The following is a 24,631-nucleotide window of genomic DNA, read 5'->3' as shown; positions in this document are numbered from 1 at the left end:
TGTATGAACTTTTGTGTCTCTGTGGTTATACGTGTTTCTCATGCTTTGCTTTTCCTTTGATTCCTTTTTTCCCATTTATTTTATTTTTGTTTCATCCTATTATGTTTTGTTTGTTTTATTATCAGTCTTTTGATGACTGTTTGCTTTCTAATGAGAGAAAGAAAAGGGGTGGATTTGGGTGGCAGGGGAGGTAGGGAAGATTTTGGAGTAGCTGGGGAACAAGAAACTGTAATCAGAATATATTACATGAAAAATCTATTTTTCAATAAAGGAAAATAGAAAAAATAATAAACTACTTGGATTATGTTTAAGAGGGGAAAGGCTCAGTTTCTGGAAGCAACGGCCTGTAAAAGGTAAAAGTAAAACAGAAGGCAGTGCTAATGGATGAATTAGACAGCTCAGGGCTGTTTAAGAGTTCATATCAGTTTACTAGGCACTGATAGGGGACCATTAAATGAGCAGGCCCAACACACTGCTGTTTTAGAACCTTTAGACATATTTCCCAAGCTTTTCATGTACTTTGAAAAATTTGGACATTGTGTTACACTTAGTAGTAGTTAGCTCATGTCATTCTTGAAACAGCCCTTGTGGTGAATTTCCCTCTCAGGGGTAAAGGAGTCAAGTCACAGATGAAATAGGGTTCTAAAGACATGGAAAGTATCTAAGGCTTTGCATGACCCCAGAAGTCTGACCCAGGAACTCGGTGTAAAAACTGGAGCAATTATGAGGCAAAGAAGTGGGCTTACCACCAGGAGCCAAAATGGTGATAAGCAGAGTTAGTAGGGGGGTTGTATGCCAAGCACTTTACATATGCTGCTTCTCCATGAGCAGCTCCACCTTGATGAGGAAGCTGAAGTGAACAACAGAGTTTGGTACATGTGGGCTTCTAAAGTAACGTTTTATACCAAAGACTAAATGCATAGATCAACAATAAAAACTTTATGTGCGGTTCTAGAAGGTGGGAAGTTCAAGTCATCAGCAGATTTCCTGTCTTTTTATTTTTCTAATTTATATAGCCATCATCTTCTTAGTGTGTCCTCCCACATCCAAAAGGATAAGGCACTCCATGGAAGCCTTTCTTCTAAGAACCCTAATATGTGATAATTACTTTCTAATGGGAGCCCTTTCACTCCCATCACATTGAAGATTAGATTGTAATGTGAGTTTGTGGAAGGCATGGCTTATACCAGAGTCAAGTAAAATTGACTGACTTCTAATGCCTACCATGTGATTGAATCAGAATCTATTACTGCTGCACAAGCCCTCCTCTATGGTCAGGCTGAGGCTTCCGACCTGTTCCCTGTCCTGAAGAGAAACAGCCACAGCTCTGATGCAAGATGCATGAACCTGTCTCATTCTCCAAAGGATGTTCTTAGGTCAACTCTGGAGTCAAAATGTCAGAAAGACAAGAGAGAGCTTTTCCCCTGCATCTTGTTTTTTTGTTATTGTTGTTGCTTCTGAGGTGGGGAGGGGTACATTTTAAAGAGGAATTATAAAATGTCATACTATGCCATGCAGACAAGGCACTACCTTAAAGAATCCCATCATTGGTAATAACAACACAGCACTCCATCACAACCTGGGTACCACCTCACCATGTGATATAATTATCTAGTCCAGGGACTCAGAAGCCCCATAAATCTTAATATTGACATGAAATAATGCATGATATTATTTTGGGGGAAAGAACTAAAAATATTAATCTATATCTGAAGGCCATGTCAACAGAACAAAGCAACATCCTGCCCAAGCGCAGTTAGGTGAACCAAACCAGTAAATGTATTTGGTTTACTTAGAGAAGCATGGGTAAAGGCATTGCTTGTAGGAGCATCTAGACTCCGGCAGATGTGCCGTTCCATAACTCATTCCTCTATGAGCAATGACTCATCAAAGCTGCATCAGTCAAGTTCCCTGTAGAACATGAACGCATCATCAAAACTTCTTGAATTCTGTCTCCCACAAATTGTTTGCTTATACCACCTTCATAAAGGCCATGGTGAATTTTGTATATTTTGTGAGCTATCTGAGTCTTGCAGCATCCCAAGAAGGAAATGATTCTATTTACAGGGAATAAGTGCACCAGAGGTGTCTTACATCCTCCACTCATCACCCTCGAGACCTGTTATGTCTAGAGATACATTAAGAAATAATCTAGAGGAAGAAAACGACGCATGAAGACTTTTAGAAATGTCTAAGGATTAAAAAAGATCACTTTCATGAAAATAATTCAATAAAGTGTATTGTTCTTAATAGAATGGAATAATTCTCCAGAACCGAACAGCAACAAGGAGCATACCCACTGAATGCATTTCCAATTGCTGGCAATTGTGAGGGACAATTAATTGGATTTTCCATTTGTTTAATGTATTTCAAAGGATCTGTTCATATACTACATTGGTATGAAAGTAAATACATCCTAAGGAGTATTATTTGTGGACAAAATTTGATTTATATATGAAACCTACATTTTATGGTAAGAAATAAAAATTCTTCAGCTAAATGAAGGCAAAAGACAAAAAACAAAATACACTTGCCATGCTGTCTTCAAACCCCAGAGGTTCATCATGTGCAGGGCTGCCAAGTTTCTACAGGCCATACTACATTTTCTTGGAAGTAAATAGTGAAAATTCTCTACGAGGAGAAACATAAAACACGTAAGAGCTTTTAAGACCTATAATTTGGAACAAAGAAAAGGTGTGGGTAGTAAGATAGTGAAGACGGCAGGCTGACACGTACAATACCAACAACACATATGTTTTTTGATATTAGTGGGCACCAGCAAAATCAAACTTCATGATTTCATTTAATCTTCTCAAAAAATTCCCAAAATGAGTCAACTGTAATTATGTAATTGTAGAGATCTAAATTAGATGACTCGAGAAAGTCATACACAACATAACACAACTCTTCAGCTTCTGTCTTACTCTAAAGGTCAGTACACATAGTAACACTTATGTTTAGTCTTAATTTTAAGAAAGATTAGTATGACCAAATACAGCTTTCCAAGTTTTCTTCTAGCTTTCCAAGTCAGAATAAAAGCACTGGAAATACTTTAACATAGTTCGTATGCCACATAGATCAAATTGTGCCAAGCAAGAATGAACATGAAGGCCTGGAGAGATTAACTAAGTAGTTAAGAGAACTGGCTGCTCTAGCAGAGAACCAAGGTCAGGTTCCCAATAGCCTCATGACAGCTAACAGATATTTGTAACTCCAGTTCCAGGGCCTCTAGTGTCTTCTGGTGTCCATAAGCACTGTATGTAATTGTAGACATGCATGCAAACGAAATACTCATACACATAAAATACAACAAACAAATCGAGAAAAAACAAGAATTTATTTAAGAATTGTCTTAACTATTTTATTCTTCTTTTTGAAAAGGAGCTTCTGGAAAAATCTACCACAACAGTTTTTGCTGGCAGGGACCCGAGGGCCAAGTTCAAGAGCAATTCCGGGAGTGAGATCAAAGAAGTTGACAAAACAATTTTTTTTTTCTTGGTCCACAGTAACATATGAAGAAACGCTAAAATAAGTCAAAGTTTCTGGATGGAGTTCCAAAATCTGCCCACTGGATATCTTAGACAGGGTAAAAAGGTCATCATCATGAGGATGTCGTGTTCACTTCTGGATGACAACCTTACAGGCAGGCAGGTGAAATGACTCAAAGGATACTTCCAAACACTAGTGGTGTGCATTGCCACAGAGCTCATGGACCGGCTGCTCTCCTCAGGCTGGCAATATTAACTCTGTGCTCTGACTCACGAGTCAAAATTGGTCTTTCTTACTTTGACTCCATTTGATGACGCTTATGGCTGGTGATAGATCTAAATAATCACAGCTGGACAGTGCTGGAACCCGTTCACACTCCCATCTGACCAACCTGCCTGTCCAGGAGAGCAACAGAAAGACAACACCTAGCATTGGGCCCTTAGGAAGAAGTTTTTAAAAAATGGATCAGAGTGTTTTCTTCAGGTGGGAAGGTTTCAGGCCCAACAGTGCAGGAACCTCAAATCAGTCAAAATGTAGAAGTATCAAGTTTTGTTTCTAGTAGGATATAGGCAGACTAAGCTGCTCTGTGACTCAAAAGCCATGTGTCCCACTGAGCATGGAATGGGAAACGGCACCCAACTACTTGGTGTATACCTCAACTTGATCACTCTCCAGGGCTGCGATCTCAGGCAGACACATGGAACTTCTGATGGCACAGCACGTGCCAGAGCTTAGGTGTCCACTGAGAGTCAGTGGTAAAATGGAATAAGACATTTATCGAGAGAGTGATAGTGCATGAAGGCTGCCTTAATAAAGCACCATAGGCAGAGTGGTTTAGAAAAAATAACTTATTTTCTCATAGTTTTAGAGTCTGAAAAGTCAAAAATAAGGGTCCTATTCAATGCAGTTGCCAGTGAGGAACTTCTCACTGGCTTGAAGGCTAAGGCTTGAATTGTCTTTTCATTATGTCTTGATGTAGACAAGTATCCCCATATTCTCTCTCTCTCTCTCTCTCTCTCTCTCTCTCTCTCTCTCTCTCTCTCCCCCACCATGGACATAGTAGTATAGAATTAGTATCCTATCCTACTTGTTTTAGTGTATTTTTTTGTTGCTATAACAAAACTGGTGAGATCTGTAACTTAACAAAGAATGGAATGGTGATTTACCTTGTGCTTCTGAAGAATACCACCAAGGGAAGACAGTCAGTAATCGACTTATGACCTCATGTGTGTCCCCTTCTTATTCTAATCACACCAAATTCAAATACACTTAGCATATAAACTTAGGGATTAAGTCCCAGCTATGAATATTGATAGACATTCATACTCTAGCACCATACAGAGTAGCAGTAAGGAGTACCAATTTGGGGTAATGGGATATAATTCAATGCATTACAAAGAGAGATGAGAAACTAAAGTGAGATGGAGAGGCAGGGAGGGTTTGAGTAGGAAGGACCTTTGGTGTATGGTTGGGAACTCTTGAACAAGCCATCCATTCAGAGGACTCTCACTTCCCTGGGATGGGAGTGGAGTGCCCTGCTGGGCTCAGCCATCAAGTTTCCGCAGGAAGCAAAGTTTCAGTAAACATGATAATAGATTCTGGTGTTCAATGGCTAGAGTCAGAAGTGAGTCGCTAGTCTGCAGCAGAGATGTATCAGAAAAAAATCAGTTTACAGCCGAGATTCAATAGCACATTTCTCTGGTTGTTCTGTATTGAAAAGGACATGGAAACCAAAGGGCATAGTTCAAAGTGCTCTAGGCAGGTGTCTGTCAGTTAAATTACATTTGAGGCTCAGTGCCTGGCACACCTGGAGCACTTAATATATTAGCACTTATTAAATGTACTGCCCATACATACTGATCTTTGGTGACATGGGAGCATAACTCTCATTCTATATTCACCCCAGGTTTTGCCATTCATTGTCAACACTCATACTTCAATTAAATATACCATTGGTTTTACTGCTTCATAAAATCTTCCAAAGAGAATCAGTGTGAGTGCTAGGAAAGGTTATTGCTCCATAAAAGGGATAAAAAGCTCAATTCTCCTCACTTGACGTCACTGACCATCATGTGAAACTATAGTTTTCAAGTTATTTATTTGTGTCTAGCAGAGTAGGTGGACCTTAGACGCACAAAGACTCCGAGTCAGACTGAGAGGTTTAAGTCCTCAGTTCCAATTCCACGCTCTGCTTATCCGTGCCAGTGCCCCTCAGCCAGTCCCTATCTTATGAGGATGGTCCTAGAGAGGGTTACTGTGTTCAGGCTTCCTTGAGGCTCTAGTTCCATGTTTTTACTACTCTGGCATATCTGCAAGGGATAGACACATTGGGGCTCTGTTCTTGGTTCTTATTCTATGTAGCTAGTGGGTTTCCCCAACAGTGAGTGTGCTTAGACATGAGGAGGGAAAGTCCTGTGGCTGCTTATTTTCCTCCGCACCACCCAGGGCCATGATCAACAGCACCACACCCACTAAGCCAGAGGATGCTGAAACAGCACCCCCGCCACTGCTTTAATTAACCCCAATTTTCACATTATCTTCTGTGGCTCTGCTGTAACCCACTCATATCTTCTGAGTTCACTTCGCTGATAAGTTCTTTTAAATGACCCTAATTGTAGTTTGCTGTTTTTCTTCTCACCATTCGCACTATCAGAGTGTTTCAAGTTAATAGAAAGAGAACTGTTGATCGATCCCTGTGAGTCACACATGAAGAATCTCAGTCCTCTTTCCAAATGATAGCCCTTCAAGCTTGACCTCGGAGTTGAATATCTCAATTCCATCACCATCAATATGAAGCTTCTGTAACAAAGATTTTGAAAAATTAAATTACGAATGTATTCCAAAAAAAGGATTGCCTCTGAAAAGGGTTTACTCCCAATATCCTACCCAAATTCAAAAATTTTGCATATATCTTGCTTTCTAAAGTCTTCTAACAATCTTAAATGAAATTCTTACTATCTTTTAAGAAAGTACCCACTCTCTAAACATTTTTTTGCATAATTGAGGTTCCCTAGGAGTTTTCTGAATAATATACAATAAAGTATTGATAGCCTTTAGCTTGTTCTCAATTGACCCTGCTTGTCTCATGTGGAGATATAATGATATCCTTAATATTATTTTAGTTTTATCTTAAATGTCTTTTAAAAAAGGAAGAAAAAGATGATGTTATGTGTTGGGAGAGAGAAAAGAAGGCAAAGGGAGAAGGGAGAGGAAGAGATCTATTGGAGGAGGCTGTTTGTTCATTTCTCGGCCATCCAGATCCGAAATAATCACACAGCAACTGTATTTATAACAACACTGCTTGGCCTATTAGTTCATACTTCTTATTAGCTATCTCTTATATCTTCAATTAACTCATTTCTATTAATCTGTATATCTCCACATGGTTGTGGCCTACCACTAAGGTTCCGACAGGCATTTAGCATCTGTCTCCTGTGGTGGTTACATGACTTCTCTCTGACTGCCTACTATCTATATATATTAGATTTCCACCTGGCTATATTGTGCCCTGCTATAGATCCAAAGCAGCTTCTTTATTAGTCAAAGGTAATAAAACATATTCACAGCATAGAGAGGGGAATCCTACATCAGAGATGCTGCGGAATAATCCTTCTATACGCTGTGAAGATGTGTTGCTTTCATTGTTAATAAAAAAATGATTGGCCAACGGCTAGGCAGGATTTGGGGGGAAGAGAGAATGCTGGGGAGAAGAAGGACAAGAGTCAGATGAGACAGAGCAAGCAAGATGAGAAGTTTGTATATGAGGTATCGAACCTTGGGACCGCATATAGATGAATATAAATGGGTTAATTTAGGTTATAAGAGCTAGCTAAAAGCAAACCTAAGCTATCTACCAAGCATTTATAATTAATGATAAATCTCTTTGTGGTTATTTTGGAGCAGCTGTTAGGACACAGAGAAACTCTACCTACAGATAAACAAAGAGAGAGCAAATGAGCTAGTAAGATCGAGAAAGGACAGGCAAGCAGGGCCTGTAATATGGGCCTCTAACCACTCTTTCACCTACTTGGGAGGTTGAAGCATGAGAATCACAAATCCGAGCCAACTTAGAAAATTAAGTGAGACTCAGAATCTCTATGTGTGTATGTATGTATGTATGTATGTATGTGTGTGTGTGTATGTATGTATGTATGTATCTATCTATCTACCTATCTATCTGTGTGTTTGTGTAAATCAGGGACAAAATGCTTGATTAGCATGTATGAGGCATGAGTCCCTGAGTTCCATCCTCACTATCTCCAAAATAAATGAATAAATAAATTAATAATAATAAAATAGACAAGGAATCTAGAGCTGCCACACAAATCCACTTAAACCTGCCCAGTTAATCATTTTCTGAATATTTTGCCTTTTTCATGTGTAGACTATTTTCACATACTGTCTTCCTATGCTCATATTTATCATTTATTTCCAACTACTGTTATAAACATGTTCTTCCTGTTGCTTTTGAAGCGGTAGGCCCTAAAGTCCACAGAGCATACCGTGTTGTTTCTGTATTACAAGCTGCTTAAACTTTTCTAATCATTTAACATATATTGTGATTTTATTATTGTTTTAATTATTAAACCTGAACTTTTATGAAAGTTGGAATAGATATCTTTGAAGCAAGAGTTTCTGTTATTGTTCTTTGTTTGTTTTTCTCTCTTACATTTCACTCTCAGAATTACCTCTGCAGACTAAAGCACCAAAGTTATCATCAATCTCCACCGCCATGCAATGTGTAAGAATTGATATGTAACCCCATCTTGGCCAGCAAGATATTGTCATTAGTGCAGACTTTATTAATGTCATGCTTCTAGTACTGCTGGCATCGTTTGACTGATGCCCTATCAATTATACAAATGATTCTTGAGATTCCAACACAGAGGCACAAAATACTAGCTATTATGGTGTAGCTTCTTATACAGACAAGATTTGTTCTTGATGTTATATCAAGGGATCATGATGCTTGTAAATTATTTACTGTGTGTGTGAAAGGGCATACATATGTTTTTTAAAAAATATTTGTTTGTTTTATGTTTATGAGTGTTTAGCCTGGGTGTATAGAAGCATCCCACATGCACGAAGGGCCCACAGATGTTGCAGGAGGGCAGTTCCCCTGGAACTGCAGTTATAGATGGCTGTAAGCTGCTGTGTGAGTGCTGGAAATCAAACCCTGGTCCTCCGCAAGAACAGCAAGTTCTCTTAACTCCTGAGCCATCTCCCTAGGTCAACATACATTTTCACTACATATTTCAGTAGCTTTCCATATCACTTTTACATTATCACTGCAGCAGAAACTTGTGCAAGCTTCACTCCGAAGTCTTTGCTGAGTTATGAGTTCCTTATTGGAGTTTTCTGGAAATGGAGTTGTTTTAACAGAAAAATATACCTATCCTTGGGGATTTCGATCTATGATTCTCAGTGGTTTCCTGGAGTATTTTTGACATTTAAATTTGAGATTGTTGTAGGAGGATGTCCCAATTAACAGATCCTTGTGAGTGTTAAATATTTCATATTTTTAAAATTACCTGTGTACTTGACAAGTTGATGGGTAGAAGACATTTAATTTTGTTAAGATTACCTTTGGAAATACTGCTGGAGCAACTGAACAGTTATCTCTATTTTTGCTCACTTTGCATAAAGTGTCTACATGTCTCCCTCCGTCCTATAGCTCAGAGTCTCCCTACTGTCTTCATGGATCTCCTATAGTGTCTCTGCAGCTCATCACTTTTCCACTCTTGAAGCCCAAGTAGAGAGACAATACAGGAAGAAATGGCAGGTGGCAGGTAGTGCTCAAAGTGTCTTACATCCAATGTCTCAACATTGTGTTGTTTAAAAACATGGCTCTTGCTGAATCTATTTTACACGTGACTAGTGAACTGGAGGCTTGCAATGGCTGTGAAGTGTAATCCATATGTTGGTTACCTTTAGGGCACTTAAAAGATACAAGCCAAATCTACCATGAATCTATAGAGTCCCCAAAAGTGCTTTGTAGAAATAGACCTGTATATTTTGAAAAACATAAGTCTTGAGAAAATATAAATCACATAGTAGAGAGAACTTTTCTCTAGAACATCTCCATAAAAGCTTAATCAGGCTCCTAAACTTCATTTTCTTGTCACTAACATATAGGCCTATAAAGAAAAGGCATAATATATAAGAGAAGGTTTTATATTGTTTGGCATATGCTTGCCATTCACAAAAACTTTGTACACATTTTTAATCTCATACACGACCACTGGATAGCTGTGTGACACCAAATTCAGTAGCCTCTCCAATAATTAGTTGTCTAACCTATTAAGTTAGTACTGGAAATGAAATGAACCCTTCTATAGTCAGATTTTTGCTATTACAATGAAATACTTGAGATAAACTCACATAATAATAATGAAAAATAAAGAAAATAACTGATGAAAAAAGAGATGGATTTCTTTAGCTCATAGTTTGTGACATTCAAGGGTTTAGTGAGACTATAAGCCAAGGAATGATGATGGCCTTCCTTCTTTCTGGCAGAGTTCAATGATGTTATCTACTATCATTTGGCAAGTCTGGAGTGTATGAGTGTGTGTGTGTGTGTGTGTGTGTGTGTGTGTGTGTATGCACTGGTGTCTTGGTGTGGGAAGTCCTTCTGTCTATGTGTTGCTTTTATTGGTTAATGAATAAAGAAACTGGCTTGGCTTATAACAAGGTAGAACTTAGTTAGCTGAGGAAAACTAAACTGAATCCTGGAAGAAAAAAGAGAAGCCTTGTAGCCCTACCAGAGACATTAGCCTGTAAGCCACAGCCATGAGGTGATACACAGATTAATAGAAATGGGTTAAATTGTTATATAAGAGTTAGCCAATAAGAAGCCAGAGCTAATGGGCCAAGTAGTGATTTAATTAATACAGTGTCAGTGTGGTTATTTTGAAAGAAGTGTGGTTTCTGGGTAGCTGGGACAAACAAGCAGCCTCCTACAACAGTGTCTGTCTTTCATCTAAAGTCGCCAGGACTTAATCATGGGTACTCTTACCCAAACATACCTAATTTTATTTGTTTTCCAAAGGCCACGCCACTAACAGATTTATTTCCTACCCTCTTAGGGCCATTAGCTATGGTTTTGATTTTAATCCCCATGATTTCAGAAAACTTGCAACACTCCTGCTACTTATGATAGTTATGACCAAAGGAACCGTCATCAGTCTGAGTGAAATCCAGTCAGTGAACACAGGGAGTTCCATCTCTTGCACCTATTCTCTACATCAAGGTTCTTATATCTTTATGACTGCTGTATTTCTGAACCTCAGATACCCATTGATGCTTGTTAATGACTATCTACAGCTCAGCTTAAATGTGACATTTAAACAAATAAATTTTTGAAATAGAAGTTTATCAGCCATGGAAATAGGACCCCTTCTACATTGAAACTCTGGTTATCCTATCTGTTTCTATACTTCCACATCTGCAGAGAAAGAACTCACAGGTTAAGATGCAAATAGTTTTCATAGGCAGAGTGGTGCAGAAGAATTGTCTGTATTCTGTCTATCATGTTTTAAATAAACGCTGATTGGCCAAGCAGGAAGTATAGGTGGGTCAACCAGACAGGAAGTAGAGGTGGGACGATGAGAACAGGACTGTTCTGGGAAGCAGGAAGCTCCCTTTGCAGTCCAGCCCAGACCACCAAAGAAGCAACATGTGATCTGTCCCATGTATGTCTCTGTCCCAATACCCATGAGAAAGGTATTGAGCCATATGGCTAACATAGATAAGAATAATGGGTTAATATAGCTATAAGAGCTAATAAGTAGCCTGAGCTAATGGGTCAATCAGTTTTATAACTTATGGAGAGCTCTCTGTGATTTTCCTTGGGACTTTGCCGACTGTGGGGAACTGGGCAGGACATAAACCCCAACAAGCCGGCCCTTCATGTTACAGCAGAGCAATCAATTTCAGAGTATTTTAATCAGTCATTGCTACAGTTTCAGCTATGATTGTGTCAAGGTTTTCCATATGAAAAGCCTATTGTCTCTAGTGTAGTAAAAACTCATAGCTTGACATGATTACATGTGCATTAAAATGATGCAAGCCCAGGGAGCAGAACACATAGGAAAGAGATTCAGTGTTGTTGACTGGGTGAACATTGACTTTTGTTCAAAACAGTCAAGCCTATGCCACTGTCTGATTCCCTTTCTTCTAAGGAAACACTGTTCAAATTTAAGGAGATGCAACACTTAAAGATGTAAGCTCTGTTCCCAAGAAAGTTCATGCTCATAGTCTACTCCAAGTCCCTGTGCTGTTGAGTGCTCTGAGTTCAGGTTCAGAATCTCAGTTTCCTGTCCATGTCTTTGTATACTTTTCTCCCATGTCATTGGAAACTTTTGTGCACATTATTGGTCAAGGCATTGTCTCTGTTTTGTGGGTTGTTCAGTCTGAATAAGGTATGACTGCCTTATGACAGGAACATCTCCAGATACCACAGGCTTTATACACAAAAGTGCTTTGAGCTACTGCCATTGGATCCACCCAGAGTTCAGCTGGCATTAGTGCTAGTGACCCTTATATGCACTAGTCGTCATTTCTACATGGCTGGGGAACAGAGGGTTCCTATTGCTCTGAATAGATACCATGACCACAGCAAGTCTTACAAAGTAAACCATTTAACTGGGTGGATTACAGTCCAGAGGTTTGATTCATTATCATCATGGTGGGAAATGGCAGCATATAGGCAGACATGGTGCTGGGACATAGCTGAGAGTTCTGCATCTTCCTCAGGCAATAGGAAGTGAACTGAACTGAGAAACTGGGCAGTATCTGAAACTGAGCATAGGAGACCTCAAAGTCCACCCCCACCGTTGACACACTTCTTCCTAAAAAGGCCATATCCATTTCAACAAGACCACACTTCCTAATAGTACCACTCCCTTTGGGCGTCATTTTCTTTCAAACCACTGCAGTTTGTGTATGTGTATCTGTGTTGTCTGTGTGTATGTGGGGATGGTTTATGTACATGAGTGTAGACTCTCAGGGAAACTTGTGGCATCAGATCCCCTCAGGCAGGAGTTCCAAGTGGATGTAGGTGCTGGGAATGAAACTCAATTCCTCTTCAAGAGCATCATGCTCCCTTAAGCACTAAGCCTTTTCTCTAACCTCTTTCCTCTTCTTATGACGCAGGAAAGTTTGAAACATATTTGAAATTGCACAGACCTTGAAAATCATCCACTCTTATAACAGTTTTTGTGAAGATTTGAGGCTTAGAGAAGATTCTTGCCCCAAAAAATTCAAGAGCCAGTTAATAAACTGAGACTAGATGTATCACTCCTGTGTTCTGCTGTCTAGATACATAGATAAAGCAAGAACTCAAAGAGAGGAAGGGCACTCTTTGTGATTCTCTTTTCTATGCCTGTCTGAGGGCCACGGTCTGATACTGTGTGTACAAAGGTGATTTGCCCCCATACTGAGAGTGCATTGCTCTCTGAGTCTCTGTTTTCAGGGAAGGGCAGCCTGGGACTTAGCTGAGCTAGGCTAAAGTTAGTGAAAGGAGGCCCCAGCAAGGAGGGGCCTCTGGACTCTCCCTTGGCAAGTGCAAAGGATACCTTTCCAAGAAACTAAGGAGAAATCCTTCTAGGAAGGTAAACAACTTCAAGTGCATAACCCCTGGCCAAGGATAAACTATTAATATGAAGATTTGAATAAAAAAAACCAATGAAATGCTCTATCAGGTTATACCCTTATTCTCTTCTGTGACTCCTTGTCCTGATCCCCTCCACTGTTTCTTCTTCATTCACTACACAAAATGGGGATTTCTGTTTTTAGATATCTCAAACATGGATGTTCAAAAACCTGCAGCATTTGTTTGAGACCGTGTGTTGTGGTAATATATAATATGTAAGGATGGCCTCAGGTTGCTGTGGTCTTTGGAGACAGTTTACAGTTCTGTCTAAGGTTTAAGGAGGGCCTCATGTTACTGTGGTCTTTGGGGAACCTTTGCAGCTCCATGTCCTTAACCAACTGCTCTGTGCTGTTCATATGCAGTGAGTAGCAGAAGAAGATGATATACTAGACCTGGCTTAGAATTTCAGTGCTGTTCCTGTCTATGTGTTTTTGGTGGTCAAATCTCACTTTTCATACTGAGAGAAGGCATAAACCACACAGACCCATGAGAGGGCCTCACAAAGCTCTCCCTCTGTAGATCCTCAACATGTTCTTTATTTCCTAGGGACAATTAATGAGCCAGGTAGAAAGACCATTTATTCACTCACTCTCTTCATTCATTCATTCATTCATTTGCAAATGTTCAACTTTATAGGCTTCAGACTCTTCTAGGAAATACAAAGTCTCTATTTTTACAAATACAAGCTCCTGTCGGGAAAGTCTAAATAGTATCCAATCTTAAGAAACACACAGTTAATACCTTAAGGATTGAGTGCTATTTACAACAGAAAAACAAGGAAGAATAAATATACTATATATGTATGCTATACAGAATGTATATATAGTTAGCTCTATATACATACTATATATAGTACATATATATTTTAAGTCTGAACTTCATTTTCCATTACTGAAATTGATGTGTGTATGTATTACAAATGTGTGTGTTATATACACACACGCACACACAGACACACGCACACACACACGTATATGTACTTTCATTACAAGGAGAGGTTGCATTTCCCAGACCTTTGCTGAGTAGGTATTATCTGAGGAGCAAGGTGCACACAAGTGCAGCAGCAATCTCAAGGACTTGTCACTGATTACGGAAGCAGTTTCTTGAAGTTTTCAGTATGTTCAGTCTACTTGGCTCTGACATAACTAACTTCATTATGTTGCATCATTAGAATGTGTCTGTTGTAATCATCGGGACCATTAGGATGGACAGGTCCTAAAGACACTTGTAAGTTACTTACAAATCCACTTCATTTCCTTTACTCTCTCACGTATGCCTATGGCCTCAACCTTCTGATCAGCTGGTAGAATGGAAAACTTGGGCCTGGGTAACAGACAGTCGTGCACAGTATGTGCCTGAATACTGCAACCCACTTCTAGGGCATTTCTCAAGTACAGTAGACCCGGGCTATGCCCCTTGGGAGCAGGCACCGCATTTTCCACTTTGAGGAGAGTTGTCCAGATTATAGTTATAACCAGTATATTAGCAACAGCAAAGGCTTTACTGGGTGGTCAGAAGGGAACACAGTCTCGCTTTACAGCCTGCCCCCTTCACTGGGCCACAGGCACCTCCAGTAGAGAGGAAGCATCTGAGACACTAGCCCTTAACTTAGATTTTGGAATGCAGACAGAAAGGCGCCAAATGTGATTTGAGGTCAGAAGAACCAGAGAGAAGACAAGCCTACCATATTGACTCCACTACTCAGTATGAATCTGGCCTAGAATCAGAAAGCAGCGCTGGGCTATGAGAGTTAGCTGTCAGAACTGTAAACCCAAATCTCCCCTTCATTTCCTAAGTAAATAGTTGTGCTCTCTTGGAGAAGTGGGCTCCTTAGATGAGCAGAGGGGCCTTCCGTGTAGGAAGTCTGCTCTTCTTCCTCTTGTCTTGTGTCTCCAACCTGAGGCTGCTCACCTTGAGTCCAGACTCTGTCCTGGAGATTGCCAAGAGGCAGGACGAAGACCTTGGAGAATTCATGTCCTAATCTATGACATTCTGTGAATAAGATACTTTATATGGGAAAGGAATTTGTGTTTAGAATTTTGAGGTGAGAGCTTGTTCTGAGTTGTCTGCAGGTCCCTATGAAAGCAGATCAAGAGGCAGACTCTAGGTGAAGGCAATCTGATATTGGGTAGACAGTTTACTTTAGATACCTGGGTTTATATGGATATTTGTATGTAGCTATCTGTGTATACACTATATAAACATACATATATTCACTGCATTTTCTTTGTTCATTCCTCTGTTGTTGAACATTAAATTGGGTGGTAGTTTAGCTATTGTGAATAGCTAAGGTGAAAATATTTCTGTGATATGCTGATTTGGGATTCCAAGAAAAGGATGTTCCCCAGGAGCCACCAGGAAAAGTAGGTTCCTGATAACAGTATAATTCTAGCGCATATATATTTGATTAAATGTCATAGTAATAATGAGATAAGTACCACATGACTACATGGTATTTTATCTATCCAGGCATCTACTGAGGACACTTGGTGTTATAGATTGAAAGAGATATCCCTCATAAGTATCCAGAATTGGAACACGTGGTCCCCAGTTGGTGCCTGACTTGGGAAGTGTGGTAGATGTGGCCTTATTGGAAGATGTATGTCACTGGGGGTGGGCTTTGAAGTATCCAAAGACGTTCAACATTTTCAGTGCACTCTCTCTGCTTCATATTCGTGGTTCAAGTCGTGAGCTCTCAAATGCTTCTCCAACCACCTCCTACCTGTTATCTCTACTCCACTATAATGGACTCTAACACTGTGTAACTGTAAGCCCCCAGTGAACCCTTTTTTCTGTGAATTGCCGTGGTCATGGTGTTTTAATACAGCAATAGAAAAGTAACTGATCCAATTGGCTGTTTCTTCCTTTTGACTGTAAGTAAAATTACCCTTGACTGTATGTGGAGCTGGTGAGGCTACGGCACCTGCGACACTTGAAACTCCTGCAAGGTGCTTTCCACATTGTCCATCCTCTCTCCCAAGGGAAGGAGAAGAAAATTAAATAGGTCGCTGCACATTTATAGAAGCGAAAAGCTTAATTTTCAAGGAATAACTGTGGCAAGATTAAAAAATAAACTGCTAAAATAAAAAAGAAGCTACTTTATGTTTGTGAAATAGTTAACAATCAGTACTTCCCAAAGGGATAAAAATAAATTTCCAAATGGCTTACTTGAAGCACTTTTTAAAAATTGATGTCCTTATCTATATCACATAGAGAAGAAGCAGGGAACATCCTGCCTTTACTTTTTCACTATTTGAATATTACATGGAAACAAAATGACCTTTACTTTTCAGATAGTTGGCTCAAAAAATTGCGTTTGTTGATAGCACAATAAATACAAAATGTCTTCGTCTATATTTTGAATCACCCACTCACTGTTTCATTTCTGTTGGTCATTAAATATATGGAGTGTTTTTTTTTCTCACAACAAACACTTCTCCAGTTCTTGACAGATACTATCCCAGAGTCCTGGTATTTATTTTAATTCTGACAATCTTCTGAGATACCCTCTGATTTCAGTAAAAGTCTGAGCTCCATAAATTTTAGGTGACAGTGAACATCCATTTAACATTTCTTTTTCATTTGCTACAAATGAAATGTTCTTAAATCCTTTCTTCGGGTTCCATCATTTTCTAGAATGGGTAATGGAATGTAATAGCTGTGGTGATTTGTGTTTTCACTTTAACAAATAAAGCTTGCCTGAAGACCAGAGGGCAGAGCCAGCCATAGTTAACCATAGATGCCTGGAAGTCTGAACAGACAGACAGGAAGTGACAAAGCTGGGTGGAGAGAGGAACATCATGCAGGAGGAGACAGGAGCTCAGCCCTCTTTCAGTGGAGGAGTTTGCAAGGCAAGAGTTGGCTGTGGCATGTTCTTTTCTCTCTCTGATCTTTTGGCATTTGTCCCAGTATTTGGCTCCGGGTTTTTATTATTAAGAACAATTAGAATTCGTGCACCACATAGTGTCCTCATTTGATTAACAGTTTATTACCAAGAATACCGTTTGGGAACAGGCAAAGAAAGGAATGGCATAGGGTCAAGAAGCTTCCATGTAATTGTGGCAAGTCCCACCCACGGCTTTCACATCTCCATGAGCCCAGGGCCTCTCGAGATTCTATCTGCTTGGGTCAATTTTTCATGACCGTTACAGAAGTTTTGCTCAGGAGACTCAGTTAATTAAATTGCTGAACATATAATTCAACCTTCATTGCCTCCTGTCTGTACCCTAGAAGGCCAAAGGCATAACAGTGGGAGGAAACTCAAAACTTCTAGTGACAAGACTGGACCCTTTGCTAACTGCATTCCATCCTATTATTGTCCAAAGCAAAGACTTTTCATTGACACACACTAAAGTATGACCCTTTATGATTAACCAAAGGTTTTTCCTTTCTATTCTTAATACTTCAGAAATCCTACAGTTTAGAAACTACTAATCAAGAAAGAGATGAGACCAAAATATAGTATGCATTTTCTGACTATATCACAACTATCCAGAACCTTAATTCAATCTCTGTGACTATTCATATTTGGAGGCACAGTTCATCTTAAAAATAAAATTTAGGTGTATTGTTAGTGTTTAGTGTGTTTCAATTACGGCTGAAGGAATGCTGTATTGCTAGTTGTAAATTGCTACTTAAGGACCATTTGACTATTTAGATGGAAAGTACGTTAAAATTCTATTAAGTATATAAATGCTGGATGTACCTGTCTTCCTGGATATGCTTGTAGGCTTTAAGGGCTAGAGCCATTTCTAATTGTCGTTCAACATGCCAGCAAACTGACCCTCTGAGATGCTTAGTCCACATTTCCTAGTACCACTCAGGTTCTAAGTTCTTTTAAAACCTGGCATTTTTTTTTGTGCATGTGTGTGTGGCTGTTTGTTTCTGAGATTAACAGATAAATAAAAAATGTAAATTACAGATGAATTGTATACTTGAAGAGCAAATCAGAATTAGGTAGTCTTTAATTGTGTGGAAAATGTAAATTGCTGCTAAAGATAGAACTTCCAAATTGGGAAGCTGGAAATAGAACCTGCCGTGCATTCGCGTTTGAATGCCATACATAGCTCTTAATATCCAGTGTTAAAAGTCTCAGCAACACTATTTAGTGTTTGACAAATTGTATAAGAAGTGTGGTAGGTCTGCCAGGCTGTGTTCTTCCATATAGCACAGTTTCCCGAGGAGTTTTCAACCTGTAATTTGTTTTTATGGGTGTCTGTTCTTTAAATGGTTCTGTGGAATCACACAGCAAAAAATCAGAAGAAGCAACATAGCAACAAGCCTGCATTCTACCCGTGTTGTGGATGGATTTGTGTAAAATCACTTAATCACCATCAATATCATCAAAGGATTGGGTTGAAAAGAGTCAAATGACTGAGGTCAAAATAGCTGAAATTACATAGGAGGCACAAGGACTTATAATAACATGCATTAATATATGGACTTTGATATCATGAAAGCTTAAACCTATATTAATCCCCCCTTAAAGTATGACCAATGATCCATTAAGCAGGTGTGCTGTCCATTTTATTGTTAAAGAACGTGTAGTAGGCAAATAAGCAGGTAGTCTCTATAAATGGGACCCCCCATGAACAACACCTCCTATTATTTAGCCCCTTGTGTGGTCCTTTCCCTTAAGGAATCCCAGCTGCTATTTTGGGAATAGCAGAATGCCACCACACGTTCGCTTTATTATCAGATAACTTTCTCTTTTGGAGCTCTCTAGAACAAGCCAACCGCAGGTGATATATGCCTATTATCCTAGTTCTGTCATGCTATGAACACACCCAAGTTGGCAAAATGGAAAGAGAAGGAAAGGGAGGGAGAGAGAGTTGGGGGAGAGGAGGGTGCTACATTTATCCCCGCTTAGGATTCAGACATGGGATTCAGTACATAACATTGGATATTTGTCCAGTTCTGACCTCCAGAGTTTTCTTTCATTGCCAACATTTGATTACATAAGAGGCTCTGTGAAGTCAGATGTGCCCAGTTACGTTCCTCTAACTTCCAGGGTCTATGAGATTGGACATTTGTCACTGAGTCGGTGTGTTTTGCTACAGAGTGGTGAATAACAAGTAAACCAGGTCTGACTGATACTACCTTCACTTCCAAAACACTACTAATCAAGAAGCACAGCTTTAACTGGAAACTTCTATCTGGACTCCTGCTCTATGTCAAGACATGGATGAGATACGAGCTTCCATAGGCAGTATATGGAGCCACATTGTTTTAGGCAGTGAGTGTTAAGATCAAAGATATAAAAATATAGCACATGGTGGTGTGGGTTTCTGGTTGAAAAAAAATCAGAAGGATATAAGCATGATGCTGTCATTAATTGTGTGTGGGTACTCATAAATGAAGACTTTGGTTATTATATGATGTACATATATTTATTTGGTAACAACAACAAAAAACATGGATTTTGTTTGTTTTGAAGGATGATATAAAGAAGTGAGCATAAGCATTTGAATAGACTACAAAAATTGACTCAATACTTTGTATTGACTTAAAAGCCAGAACATGAAGATAGTAGCAGGGTTAAAACAACACACATCTATTAGCTCAGCGTAGGTGACGCAGGAATCCAAGCCTACCCTGGGGTGGTATCCCCAGAAGCAAACAAGGTTATAGCCGGAATATTTTCTAATAAATATATTTTCCCTGCTCACCATTGCTGGAAAAATGAGAGTTTTGCAAACACCCCTGCTAGATGTTTCTAGAAATATTCTTAGCTACTACCATTTACAATAGTCCTTTATTATGTCATTTCTCAGAGTCTAGTTATGCATTGAAGGCAAAGCCAGCAATATCGATCTCCCCGTCCTTTATCTCCTACTCCCTCTCTTTCTGAACTGGTCTACTTAATCACATTCCATTACTTTTGCCATACAGAGTTAAGATAATAAATTTCACATCTTTCCAAGTGTTACTGAGATGTGAAGGGAGGTTGTTAAACAAGAAATATACACCAAAGGGGTGAGTGTCATGGGGCCATTCTAAAATTCTTTCTAAAAGAGACTTTCCAGTGGTATTTGTCTTGAGCTCTTCACCTGTCTTTGACTTCTTTGCATTTACTTTTGTCACTGGCAAAGGATCTCTCTTTTTCTTCTTTGGAGTGAAGTCTGGAGAAGAGTGCTAGAGACCACCCAGGGGAGAGTTCTGGAGATCGAGTGTGCTAGAGACCACCCAGGGGAGAGTCCTGGAAATCAAGTGTGCTAGAGACCACCCAGGGGAGAGTTCTGGAGATCGAGTGTGCTAAGACCACCCAGGGGAGAGAGTTCTGGAGATTGAGTGTGCTAGAGACCACTCAGGGGAGAGTTCTGGAGGTCAAGTGTGCTAGAGACCACCCAGGGGAGAGTTCTGGAGATCGAGTGTGCTAGAGACCACCCAGGGGAGAGTCCTGGAAATCAAGTGTGCTAGAGACCACCCAGGGGAGAGTCCTGGAAATCAAGTGTGCTAGAGACCACCCAGGGGAGAGTTCTGGAGATCGAGTGTGCTAAGACCACCCAGGGGAGAGAGTTCTGGAGATTGAGTGTGCTAGAGACCACTCAGGGGAGAGTTCTGGAGGTCAAGTGTGCTAGAGACCACCCAGGGGAGAGTTCTGGAGATCGAGTGTGCTAGAGACCACTCAGGGGAGAGTTCTGGAGGTCAAGTGTGCTAGAGACCACCCAGGGGAGAGTTCTGGAGATCGAGTGTGCTAGAGACCACCCAGGGGAGAGTTCTGGAGATTGAGTGTGCTAGAGACTATCCAAGGGAGAGTTCTGGAGGCCAAGCAACTACCAAGGGGTGAGTTATGGTTCTTTCTTACTAGACAGGAGTCTAGGCAAATGCTATCATTGTCCTCTGGTTTCCTCATGCATAAACAAGGTTAATGGCAACACAGGTCTGTCAGTTGCTATGAAGACTGAAATATGATTTACCTAATGCTTATGGAATTATGACTTCAAAAGTGTTCAATTATCCATTATTTATGCATTACTCAGAGACATTGTGGGAAAGGCATTATTTCTCCTACTGGGAATTCAGAGAAATAAAGAAATTTGTCCAAGTTCATATAACTATGAACAAGGCTGCTCTAAACCTCTAAATTGGGACTGATGAAATGCCTCAGTGTCTAAGAATGCTTGCCCCCAAGTATGAAGATTGGAGTTCAATCCCCAGAACTCACATGGTAGAAAGAGAGAGCTGACTCGCACAAATTGTCTTCTGACCTCCAAATAGGAACTGTGACATTGCATACTCACCCACACAATAAATGAATAAGAAAATGCGCAAATGAATAAATATTAAACTTCTAAATCCAGCTATTTGGGATTTAAGGAATATTCATTAGTGGATCTATGGGCATAAGCTAGAGAATATAAGTCTAGAAAGTATGAATGTCAGTAGTCAGTTTGAAGACATATGGGTTGCCTAGGAGAATACTGAATTATCAGTTAGTTGAATATTCAAGAGGCAGAAGAGTATAGCAGGGTAGAAGGAGGCTGGGCAGCAGGAGGATTTGTTTAGTTAATAAACATCTGCAACTCCAACATCAAGTATTGTACTATTTGCTGGTGATATGTTAATAAGCAAACACATAGGACTCGGTTTGGTTATTTCCCCAGGGGTTTTCAAGGACTGAATAAAACACCACATTGTTAAGTGCCTAGCAGTTCCTGGACCAAATAAAGGACTCCCAGGGGGAGGCCACACTGTGAGACCAGGATGTGATGGAGAGAATTTTCACATTAGATTGACAACTAGACAAGATTCATCATCCAAGCCACAAACAAGTACTTTCTGTCTACCTCCTACCTAGGCAGGCACAATGCAAAGTACCACAAGGTTGGAATCAAGAGGAAGACTCACCCCTGTACTGACCCTGAAAGGAACATTGCAAATGAATAGAATTACTGTACTGCGAAACAGAAATAAATCAGAGCAATGCAATTTTCTCTATAGGACCCGGAAATATTCTGTGAACTAGAACCTGAAGTTTTACAATGATGTAATGATGCTTTTTTTCTTTCCTGAGATGGGGTCTCCCTGTGTAGCTCCTGCTGGCTTTGAAATAGTGGTCTCCTTGCTTCTTCATTGATGGGGTTTTGATGGTAGTCTAATAATCCAAAGGAAAGAGTTACTTGATAATAATTTCATCTGTTATTATAATTAATCCTTCTATATGCTAACCAATAAAATAGACTTGTTTTCTACTCTTATTTAACTAGAAAAATTATGTCTATAGGTTGGTCATACTAAATATTATATGCATAGAATAAGACACGAATGCACATTTAGCCATCTGATAGGAGGTGTCCTAGAAGCAAAAGTTGAGCTGGAATTCATTTACTGATGATGTGGTGACAAAAGAAATGACTACAATGACAGGAGGAGAAAAGTATGAGGAGAAACAGGCACATTTTCTTAGGAGTTGGGATCTAGACTAATTTCAGGAGAAGCTATGAGCAGACATTGTACTGTGAAGTCATCTGTGCAGAGGCAAGGAAACTGAGCCATTCCCCATCACCCCCCAGCTCACTCTCCACCACAACACACCAATCAAACATTAGTGACTTGCTCCCAGCAAGAGGGGTATAGCCATCTCTAGGTAACATGACTTTGGCTAAAACTTCAAGAATGCATTCCTGTACAGCTGCTAATAGTCTGCCTTTGTGGGAGATGGAAGATGGAGAAGGACTGGAAAACAGGAATTGCCTGGGCCACTTACAGCAATGCCTATAGTCATATAGCTAGGGGGTGAGTGAATGAACAATGATAGCGAGATTCTGCTGATCCCTTTAAAATCAGTGCCTGTCTGTCTCTTAAACCCCTTAGCCTTGTTCCCCATTAAGACATATGTGTGCACCAGCTTGATGGTCTTGGCAGTTCATCTCATTGACTTTCCCCCCAAACTAAGTGAAGCATCAGCCCATTTTCACCAAAAAAAGAAATTAAGGCTCCGAGAATTTGAGCTGAAGGTCACATGGCCAAAATTGAATCCACATCCAGGTCTCCTGACTATAATTGCTTCTTCTTTCTTTTTACCTAACTGTAGAATTTGAGGAAAATGGAGCTCTCTTGGCCCCAATGTGACCTGAAGATTCGAGGCTACTTCTGTCCTCTATCTCATGCTCACTGATTTATTTTTTCTTTTTAATTTCTGCTGGTTGCAACACACCTTAGGACATCCTTCATGTGTAGTTCTTTCTATGCAAGGTGACTTTCCAGTATCCTCCTGTATCCAACCTCATACCCTATAACTTCTGTGTTAGATGTCACCTTCTTGACAGATTTCATGTATTACTTCTTCCCTTTACTCACCATGGGTTGGATGGAAATTGATTAGATTTAGGACACTATAAAACATGCAAATGAAATAAAAATGTTCTCTTTCATCACAGGAAAGCCCTTTAATCTCTGATCTTGAATTTTTTCTTTATGAAACTAGGGCACTATTTCCCATCTCTCAGAGTTTGTATATAGGCAAGAAGCAATTTATTTAAGATACCAAGCACATGGTAGGTATGATGGCTATTCTTATGTAATCAATAAACCTATACAGGAGTCAAAGACATATGGGGGGGACTGTGAGGTGTTCAGCACCTCCATCTTGGGAACTAGCTTCAATGGCTACAAGTGGCTGATATGTCTTGGTTGTTTAATGTGTTTAATCCAAGCTACCCACTTGTTAGACAAGACTGTTCCTATGCTTTTCCTACCTCCTTTCCCTTTCCCATCACTGCTTTCTGATTCAAGAGATGTCCTTATGCAGGATATTTCCCTTTGGTAAGATCAATGGCTTTCATTTTTCTGGCTCCAGGGCAATTTCTCCACAGAGCCTTCCTACAAAAGGGCAGGGTCTTTGTGATCCTTGAATTAAGTGGCTTTGCCATAGCTCTAGTGCAAACTTTGGGTAATATTCTTTTCTTTCTTCTAAAAAGAAAAAATAAAGGAAAGGACTGAAAATCAGGAAAATCTCATGTCTCATTCCTTATTCATTCTTTTCATGTGGGCTAGCTGATTTCTTCTATGATGTGGCTGAGTTGATGCCAAACTTATTGTCCTGTCCCATCTGTACACAACTCAAGACCATTTCTCTTGCCTTCTTAACACTTTGGTTCTTATTAAAACCCCATACAGTCAATGACTATAATTTCCTGTGGATTTTCTTTTTATACTTTTGAAAAATTAACACCATCACACTTGCTACATAATAGAACTAAGAAAAAGGTCATTCTAATAAATATAATGACCTTTGTCCCCACATCTCTAAGCGACAGACATGATGGATACTGGCCTCTTCTAACCTCCATGTCTCTTCTGCTGAGAATAGAAAGAACAAGGCAGCCTGAGCTCAGAGGCCTATCATGATTTTTCCTAAACTAACCAATTTCCAGGCTCCTAACTGATAGTCACATAATGTCAACAGAATTTTAACACTGCCTGATTCCTGGAGGAAGGAATATGGATGCTATTCTTAACTCTGGGATAACAAATGAGGTGTGAATC

Source organism: Myodes glareolus, chromosome 8, assembly GCF_982192425.1.
Source record: "Myodes glareolus chromosome 8, mMyoGla1.1, whole genome shotgun sequence".
Lineage (NCBI taxonomy): Eukaryota > Metazoa > Chordata > Mammalia > Rodentia > Cricetidae > Myodes > Myodes glareolus.
The sequence above is the reverse complement of the archived record's forward strand: the minus strand, read 5'-3'. Positions refer to the sequence as shown.